A 9,784-nucleotide genomic window follows, 5' to 3' on the forward strand; every position below is an offset into this window, starting at 1 on the left:
TATAGGTTTCACATTAGCATGGTTAAATGTTCTGGGATTCCCATTCTTCTCAGAGTCAGCCACAGTTTGTTATGATCCACGCAGTCAAAAGCCTTTGCATAATCAATGAAACACAGATAGACATTCTTCTGGTTTTCTCTGCTTTCAGGTAAGATCTATCTAACATTGGCTACCATATCCCTAGTACCACGACCCCTTCAGATGTTGGTAGAAATGCTAAATTTTCTCATCTCTGACTTTAGGTGATGGTGCATATATTTGAATAATAGTTTTATTGACAAGTCTTCCTTAGAGTGTATAGACAGTGTCCTGTCACTCACAGCACTGTATTTTAGGATAGATCTTGAGATGTGCTTTTTACTATGACTGCAATACCATTTCTCCTTAACTTTTCATTCTTACCATAGTAGATGATATGATTGTCTGACAAAGTGGCAAATACCAGTCCATCTCAGCTCACTAATGCCAGAATGTTAACCTTTATGTGTTCCATTTAGCTTTTGGCAATTTCCAGTTTTCCTAGATTTATACTTTAGGCATCCCACATTCTAATTATTAATGGATGCTTACAGCTGCTTCTCCTCTTATTTGAACGTTTTCTCTTCCTCCAGTGCTATATCTACTTATATTCCTCTGTTGTTCATAATGTTTTCAAAGGGCTATTACTTCAGAAGTGGCTAGCCAATCCATCATCTTTGTTGTTGTTGTTGTTATATGCTGACAAGTACCCTGCAACTCATGAATAATAGCTCTAAACTGTCCCCTATCCTGAGCCAATCTCACTTTCTCTGCCACACTAAACCCCATTACTCCAATTACTGTATCAATCCATCTCATCCAGGGTCTTCTTCTCCTGTGCTGACATTGCACCCTTTCAAACATAATGTCCAAGCTCCAAGTGTGTCTTAAACTGGAAGATCCACTGGGACCCCAGTGCACAGTTTCCAGTATCACATTAACCCACAGATTCTTCTGGAACAGCAAACTGACAGACAAGTGCTGTACTCATAAGAACAAACGATAAAAAAATCACTCATATACATACTTAAGCTATAAAATAAACAGTAGCATGCTACTCACTCCCCCAATACAACAAACTGACAGGTCAGTGTAGTATCCTTAAGAACAAATCATAACAAGTAAGCATATAGATACAAAAAAGATACAGATGCAAAAGCAGAGCAGACCCTGCACAACAGTCTCCTCACCTCCTGGCGGTAACATCAACCCTTCTCTATACTGTGCCAATCTCACTGTCTCTGACACACCTACCCCCATTACCCCAGTCACTGAATCAATCCACCTAATAGAGGGTCTTCCTCTCCTGCTCTGTCCCTCCACCCTCCCAAACATGACTAGTCCCAAGGACTGGTCTCTCTTGCAACATGTCCAAAGTGTGTCAGACGAAGCTTCAGAATCTTTACCTCCCAGGAGCAGCCTGCTTTAACCCTTTCCAGGATGAACCTGTTCGTTTTTTCAGCAGTCCATGGTATATTCAGTACTCTTCTTTAACACTACAGCTCAAAGGCATCAATTCTCCTATCCTCCCTAGTCATTGTCTAGCTCTCTGATGCATAGCAAGTGATTACAAAGACCATGGCCTGTATCAGGTACATCTTAGTATCCAGAGTGACACTATTGTTCTTCAGTACTTTGGAGAGGTCCCTAACAGCAGACTTTCCCATCCCAATACATCTTTTGTAACTGACTGTGATCAATTAGTTGTGGCCTCCACTGCACTCGGACCAGCCTCCCAATACATCTTTTAATTTCCTGTCTACTGGTGCCAACAGTGTTGACTGTGGAACTAAGCAAACAAAAGCTATTAACAATCTCAATCTCTTCACTATCCATCCTGATGCTGCAAATTGGCCCAGTGATGAGAATCTTTGTCTTCTTGATATTGAGCCTCAATCCGTATTGACGGCTGCAGTCCTTGACCTTCTGCAGCAGCACTTCAGTTTCTCCTCAGTTTCAACAAGCAGAGTTGTGTCATATGCTTAACACAGATTGTTGATGAATGTTCCTCCAATCCTGATGCCACACTTCTTCTCATACAGCCCAGCCTCCCTGATAATCTGTTCTGCATATAGGTTGAAAAGGTATGGAGGAGATAGGACACATCCCTGGCTTATACTCTTCCCAATTTTGAACCATGCAGTGTTCCCTTGCTCTGTTCTGACAACTGTCAAATGTAGGTCCAAGTATAGGTTTCGCATTAGCACGATCAAGGGTTCTGGGATTCCCATTCTTCTCAGAGTCAGCCATAATTTTTTTGTGATCCACACAGTCAAATGCCTTTTCATATTCAATGAAACACTGATAGACATTCCTCTTGTACTCCCTGTTTTCAGCCAATATCTATCTAACATTAGCTACAATATCCCTAGTACCACGACCCCTTCTAAACCCAGCCTGCACTTTTGGCAGTTCTCTGTTGATGGGCCGTTCCAGTAATTTCAGGATAATCTTCAGTAGAATCTTGCCTGCATGTGATATCAATGATACTGTTCAATAAATTCTATACTCTGTCTAGCTTTTAAATTTTTATCAATCTGATAGATATGAAGTGGCATTTAACTGTTTTAATTTGTATGTTCTTCATACAAATGGAAAGGAGCACTTAATGGTGTTGCTTGCCAGTTTGAACTCATCACTCATTCCACAAGAGAACATTGAGCAGTCTCCTTTTTCTGAGATCTACAGTTACAGAAATCCCATGGAGAGTTTCTATGAGTTGGAATCAACTCAGTGGCAGTGGGTTTGATTTGCAAAGTGAGATTTAGCAGTTTCTGTATAACTTACTCATTGCCATCAAGTCAGAACTGACTCATAGCTGATCCATTGCATTTCTGAGGCTCTCATCACTCTCACTTGGAACTGCTGGTAGATTTAAATCAGTAGAGAGGCTTGACCTTTCAGTTTAACAAATCCCTATAGGCCACGCCACCAGGACTCATTCTTTTTTGTTTAATTATACAATTGAAACTAACTCATTGCAGCTCCTGTAGTGGATTTTCAGAGGCTAATCACATGGCAGGAGATTGTCCACCTTCCCTACGGAGCAGCTGGTTGATTCAAACTGCTTGCCATTGGATTGGCAGGGCACCTCCATACCAACTAGGACACCAGAACTCTCTCCTTCTTGTACATGTTATATCCAAAAGCGAGAATCAACACCACTCAAAGGCTCCAATTACAAATTTGAGAGCTTTATTTACCCACCAGGGCTAACTGCCACACTTAACAGTGAAGGCAACAGCAGCCCTGAATGATTTTACTATAGAGCTTATATACTTTTCCTACAGACATGCATCTAATAAGCAAGCTGACAGCAAGAATGATTAACTATTAGCCTATTCCTTGTACATTGAATACAGATAGGGAAGTTATATATTTTTAGCTCCTGGGACTTTCTCCAGCCGATGTTTCTAAGTACGTACATAGGGGTAAACGGGGGTTAAACAATTAGCTCCCGGAGACCCAGAGATGGTCCTTTAACTCCTGGAGAAGTTCTCAGCACATACATAGGAATAGAAGGGGTTAGACAATAGAGTACATATATTTTTAAGGCTATACAGACAAGTTTATATAAGAGACTTAGGTTTCTCATTCCTCCCTTTTCTCTTGTGAGAATCAAATCATTGATTCATGCGCCTCTTCCAGTAAAGGGAGTGGATGATATTGTGAATGCAAAACAATCAGTTTTACTGCTTGGATTCTGGACTGGACAAAAGAAATTAATTTGTTTAGAACAATTGGGCCGAATAGCAGAGTGAGAAGTAAAAGAAGGAATGTCCCTGCTATGACTGAGATTAGAGTTGTAAGCCAAGGTGATCAAGTGAACATACTTTGGAACCAGTTTTGACTTTGTGACCTTGCCCACTCACTCTTTTCTGAGTTCTTTCTGATTCTTCCTAGATTGTTTATAATAATTTCGGAATGATCAGCATAAAAGCAACAAGCCTCTCCCAGAGCCATACATAGCTCATCTTGCTTCAAGAGGAGAAGGTCCAATCCTCACATGTCCTGTAGTACTACCTCAGCTAGAGAGTTCACAGACTGTTCTAAGTGGGCTATGGAGGTTTCGAGCGACCAGAGATCACTGTCAATCTGCTGGGTTAAGTCCCTGAAGCTGGGACTTAGGGGACTTGTAGCTAAAGCTGCCACACTCATGGTGGAAGATCCGGCTATTTCCATTTCTACCAATAAGAAAACTAGTATTCGAACCTGAGCATACTAGCATAACTCTTGCAAGTGTTCTTGAGTTCCTTTTTCTGAGTACAAGAATACCTGTGGAATAATATAAGTGAGGACACATATCTGAGAGTCTGTGAGGAGGGGGCTAAAGATGCAAGGAGTAATTCCTTCTGAACGAGCAAACTAGGACCCCTCAGGTGCTACAAGGTAATATGGTTTTTCTTTTACCAGTGGAGGAAATGTAACCATGGCTAGGCAATTATCATGGTAGAGGGAAGAGGAGAAAGTATAACTACTAGAAGTAATACATAATCCCTGGCCCTGTAACTTTTTTAGGGTGAGTCTGGGAGTGGTTTTCCATGAACAGTGTTTCCCTGTTGCTATTTCTTTAGCAGATAAATTTTTGGCTTGTCCCTGTTCTTTCCCAATGGAGTTGTTATCTGCTATTCCTACATAATATGGGGGTGCAGGATTAAGGCATACCAGCACACTGGGATTGCTTAGATTTAAAAAGTTATATACAGTGATGAGGGAGTTTAAGAGAGAGGACTCTCTTTATTCAGGAATAACAACTGGAGAACAGTAGGAGTAATAGGAGTAATAGTTACTGTACTTACTGATGTAAGTTCAGGGCCTATTTTGGAGTTCAGTATGTGGTTGGGCCCAGGTGTTTCTGGATGGTGATCCAGGCCCCGGGTCACGTCCAGAAACATAAAGCCTTAGTCCCCAAGTCTTCCCAGTTACCCGGTCAGGTTCCCACTAATTTTTTACATCTATTCATATGGGGTTACAGGATTTACTAGATAATCCACAATTAGGATAACCATCACGTTTTAGACTAATACACATGTCTTCTTGTTTTTTAGGGCTCCAAGTTGCTATTGTTTCACAATCCCAGGGACACAGTGATATTCCCTATCCCCATGACAATGGGGAGGCCTGGTGGCAGGACACACGTAGAGTGAGACTACTTGGAGCTTTTTGCTAAGGGAGGTTATACCAACTTTTGCACAGCCATTCCTGAAAGTTAGCTGTACTGGTTCATACATGAAGACAGACAGTAGTAGTTCATTGATGGCATGAGTGAGGGTCCATCAGTGGGGTCTTAGTTGGTGAGGGTTGGAATGCTTTGACCCCCAGGTGTCAACTTGTGGCAGGCCTACAGAGGAACAAAAATAAGGCTATCAAGAGGTTAAGCATTTTAGCTTCATACGCAGGGGATTGTCTAAGGGTTGTAAATTCAATTTTTTAGGGATCTGTGATTTAGTAGCTCACTTGACCTGGGTGTGGTGGATCCATTAGGGTCACCCAGCTACCTTTACAGCAGTTGAGGTAGTGAGGACAACTAGATACCATCCTGCCTACATGACTTCAAGGGTCTTGGAGTGATCTTTCTTTACCCAGACCCAATCGCCAGGCTGCACTGAGAGTGACTGCAGTGTCTCGTCAGAGGTCATCCGAGTTCCTCGCTCGGCATGTATGGTAAACCTGATACTCAGTTTTTGAAGAGCCTGAAGGGAGCTTTCAGCAATGGTTGTGCTCATAATACCTCTGTTGTGGTGGTTACAGCAGCCCCAGCGACTCTTTTTCCATCTTTAAGGTAGTTGCTCCTGTTAGTGAACATCTGGAGGTCTGGATTCATCCCTCAAATCTGGTCTTAGACTGGTGATAACCTCCAGGATCTGTTGGCAGTCATGTGTTGGTGCCTCCGGATCATCATCTGGGAGTAGATTCGCTGGATTAAGGACACTGGACCTGGAAAATTGTACGTAAGGGGTTTTAGCAATAATACCTGGTATTGCATGATCCTGGTGTTTGAGATCCATCGCTCAGGAGGGTTTCCATGGTGTGGAGCTCTGTAACAATCAAATCTTGCCTCAGAGTTAATTTTTTGGCTTCTTTCACCAATATTGCAGTAGCTGCCACTGCCCTGAGACAGCCTGGCCAGTCGGAGGCTACTAGGTCTAGTCATTTAGACAGGTACGCTACCAGTCTATTCTAAGGCCCTAAAGTTTGGGTCAAGACTGCTTTTGCAACTCCTTTATTCTTTGTGACAAAAAGCTGGAAGGGTTTTATATTTATAAGACAAATGTCAGGCTGATTCTTCAGGGAGTTATTTGTGGGTTTCCCATTTGGGAATAAGGGCACGGACTCTCTGGCTGCTTCATGCTGAACTGGGGCATTGAGATGCAGTGGAAGGGGAGCCCACTTTAACTCCTCATTGGTAGTCTTGAGTTCAAGATGCATGCCTTCTTGTTTAGCAAATTAGAAGATAAACATCAGGAAGCAAAGGAGTGTTACAGACTACTGTTTGCTTCCCTTAACCTTACATGATTTAACAAATTAGTAATACTTTAGTGACATTATAATAGGTAGGAATAGCATTAGTTATTATACAAGTAACTATACTGATATATCATTCTAAATTTACTAGATTTTCAGCTGTTAAACTTTCCTATTATGATTAAAGGCTTAAATTCTGTTTACTAATTTTAAATGATATGAAACATTGTTTAACAACTGTTTGTAAACCTAAAACAAACAAAGACAATTAAGGAGGAGTGAGTATTTTTCGACTTGCGAGGTCCAGTCCAGCGGAAGTGGCTGGTTGAACTTTCCTTAGCTGGCAGTCTTATCTCTGGAACAAGGCTTAGGATCTGGTATAAAACTCAGTGTTCAGGTTACCAATAGGAAGGCAGCAAACTTAGAGATAACAAACTTGTGAATACAAAGAAAAAGGACTTCAGAGGTGTTCCTTACTGGCATACTAAAGGAGATGGAGGAAAGTTACTTAGGTAAAGTTTCTCACACACAATTTTATGGGCTTAATTTAAGCCTACTTCTGGTGCTACTTTAGTTCAGAGCAAGGCCAAAGCAAACCCTGATTATACTAGAGATGTTTTTTTGACAGGGCTCAGTTGTCCACTTTATTTCTATTGTCACTTTGAAGGTTTTCAGAAACTTAAACTTCATTTTTATTTCTTCAGATTTTTTTCTTAAGATCTTGCCAAAGATGATGGCCTATGAGAGACTTTTAGTTTTTCATTGAAGTATTCCAGGGCCAGAGTTTCAGGAAGAACTAGTTTTTAGGTCTTTTTGAGACTTTTCACAGTCACTGTGGCCTGGGGGCTTTGGTGTGTGCTTGAGAAAGGCAACTGGATGACAGAAGTTACCGACAAACTTCATAGAACTTCTTCCCACTCTGGTCCTTTTGATCCTCTTCAGATAAATCAGCAAATTGTTATTTTTTTTCAACTGGAAGGCAGTACTTTGAATAGGCTTTCTTCTAATGTTTTTGCTTTTTGTAATAAATATTACCCCGTGTCTCTATCTGGCCTCCTCTTTTTTTTTTTTCTCCTTGGGGTCCGATTGTCTTACCTTTGGTGGTATTTCCAAAGACAGTTTCCGGCATTCTCAGTTGTTGAATACCTTGGGTGTGATGTTGACCATGCTGAGTTGAGTTTGTGCTAATGGCTCAGTCCATTTTAATAGTCTCCTCCTAATGTCAGGGATGCTCTGGGAAACAAAAGTCAGGTTAATCATTCAGACTCTAGCAGAGTTTTTCTGAGCCAAGATCCGTGTACTTACAGAAAGCTTGATGCAGTCTTTTAAAAACTGGAAAGGATTTCCATTTGGTTGCTGCAGAATGGCTCCGGTCATTTTCAGGCTGGGAGCTTCCTTTCTTCTTCTTAGCCTCAGAGACTGTACTTTTTGTGTTCCCCCTGCCATAGGCTTCTGCCATTTGGATATTAATTAGGCTCAGTGAAGCAATTGAATCTCCATGAAGACAAGCTGCTACCATTCGTCTCTTTTCTTCACCAGCCGGAAGCTTGGTTTAAAAAGTTGAATCTGCTGACTTGGCAAAGAAAATACTAACTATTAAGTCTGTTATTTTAATAATCACGTTAATAGGAAGAGTCCCAAATTTTTCTTTTTCTCTCTTTGACTGATCTGAGGTAGAGAAAAAATGATATTCATCATAAGATCTTCGGATTGGCCATATAGATTATAAAGTCTCTGGATAACTACCTGAGGGGATATTGTTTGGCCTTGTTCTGAACAGCACTGGCCAAAAGGATATGAGGTGGGGGGGGGGAGAGGGGGGGAATCTAAGCAGCTTTCCTTGGTTCTCTTGACGAGTGACACTTACTTCAGGTTTTTACTATTAAGTGTCACTGGCTTGATTTGGGCCTGAATTTATACCTTCTCTCTTTTTCTTTTGCCCTCATTGAGCAAGTGCCTTCTACATCCTCATTCTTATAGTATTGAATATTAAAAGCCAATGTATAGATATTATTCAATTTTTTTTTACCTCTGGTGAAATAATATTACTTGCTGAATAATTTTTTTATTAATTTTAATAGACATTTACAGAGGTTTTGGATTTCCATTCATTGCCGTACTTTTCTCCCTGTCCACCCCTCCCCACCAGTTTGCTCCCCTCTCCAAAAAGAAAAAGAAAAAAAATTCCTTCATTAGTATATAACTCCCCCATCCCTTTCTCCCCACTCCCCACCCTGAGTACACTTCTCTATGCAACCTTAATTCTGGATTCCTGTGCTAACAATAATACTCAAATCATATATCACCTCTAATCTGTTCTTTCCCTCATCTGTTTCAATATGTTGTTGTTGTTGTTGTTATGTGCCGTCGAGTCGCCTGCGACTCATAGCGACCCTATGTACAACAGCCCTAAACTCCGCTCTGTCCTGTGCCAATCTCACTGTCTCTGATACTCCCATCCCAATTATCCCAGTCACTGAATCAATCCACCTCATAGAGGGCCTTCCTCTCCTGCGCCGTCCCTCTACCCTCCCAAGCATGATGTCCCTCTCCAAGGACCGGTCTCTCCTCACTACATGTCCGAAGTAAGTTAGACGGAGCCTCAGAATCCTTGCCTCCAACCAAGGAGCCACCCGGTTTAACCCTCTCCAGGACAAATCTATTTGTTTTCCTAGCAGTCCATGGTATTCTCAGTACTCTTCTCCAGCACCACAGCTCAAAGGCATCAGTTCTCCTTCTATCCTCCTTGGTCATTGTCCAACTCTCTGATGTATAACAGGTGATTGCGAAGACTATGGAGAATGACCACTTGGCCAACTGACTGGAAGAGATCGATATTTGTTCCTATCCCAAAGAAAGGCGACCCAACCAAATGTGGAAACTACAGAACAATTTCACTGATTTCACATGCAAGCAAGATTTTACTGAAAATTATCCAAAAACGACTGGAACAGCACATCAACAGAGAACTACCAGAAGTCCAGGCTGGTTTCAGAAGGGGTCGTGGTACTAGAGATATTGTAGCTGATGTTAGATGGATCTTGGCTGAAAGCAGGGAATACCAGAGGAATGTCTATCTGTGCTTCATTGACTATGCAAAGGCATTTGACTGTGTAGATCATAACAAACTGTGGCTGACTCTGAGAAGAATGGGAATCCCAGAACACTTGATCGTTCTAATGCGAAACTTATACTTGGACCAGGAGGCAGTCGTCAGAACAGAGCAAGGGAACACTGCATGGTTCAAAATTGGGAAAGGCGTACGCCAGGGATGCATCCTATCTCCATACCTCTTCAACCT

At 41.6% G+C, this 9,784-nt stretch overlaps 1 pseudogene; it reads right to left on the reverse strand.

Annotated features, from left to right (window-relative positions):
* LOC102850436 overlaps window positions 1-5,744 on the reverse strand; it is a 64,458-nt pseudogene extending 58,714 nt beyond the window's left edge.
* Between the last annotated feature and the right edge of the window lie 4,040 nt (window positions 5,745-9,784).

The sequence above is a fragment of the Elephantulus edwardii genome, unplaced genomic scaffold (assembly GCF_000299155.1).
Source record: "Elephantulus edwardii isolate Elephantulus edwardi_28Jun2011 unplaced genomic scaffold, EleEdw1.0 scaffold00060, whole genome shotgun sequence".
NCBI classification, from domain to species: Eukaryota; Metazoa; Chordata; class Mammalia; order Macroscelidea; family Macroscelididae; genus Elephantulus; species Elephantulus edwardii.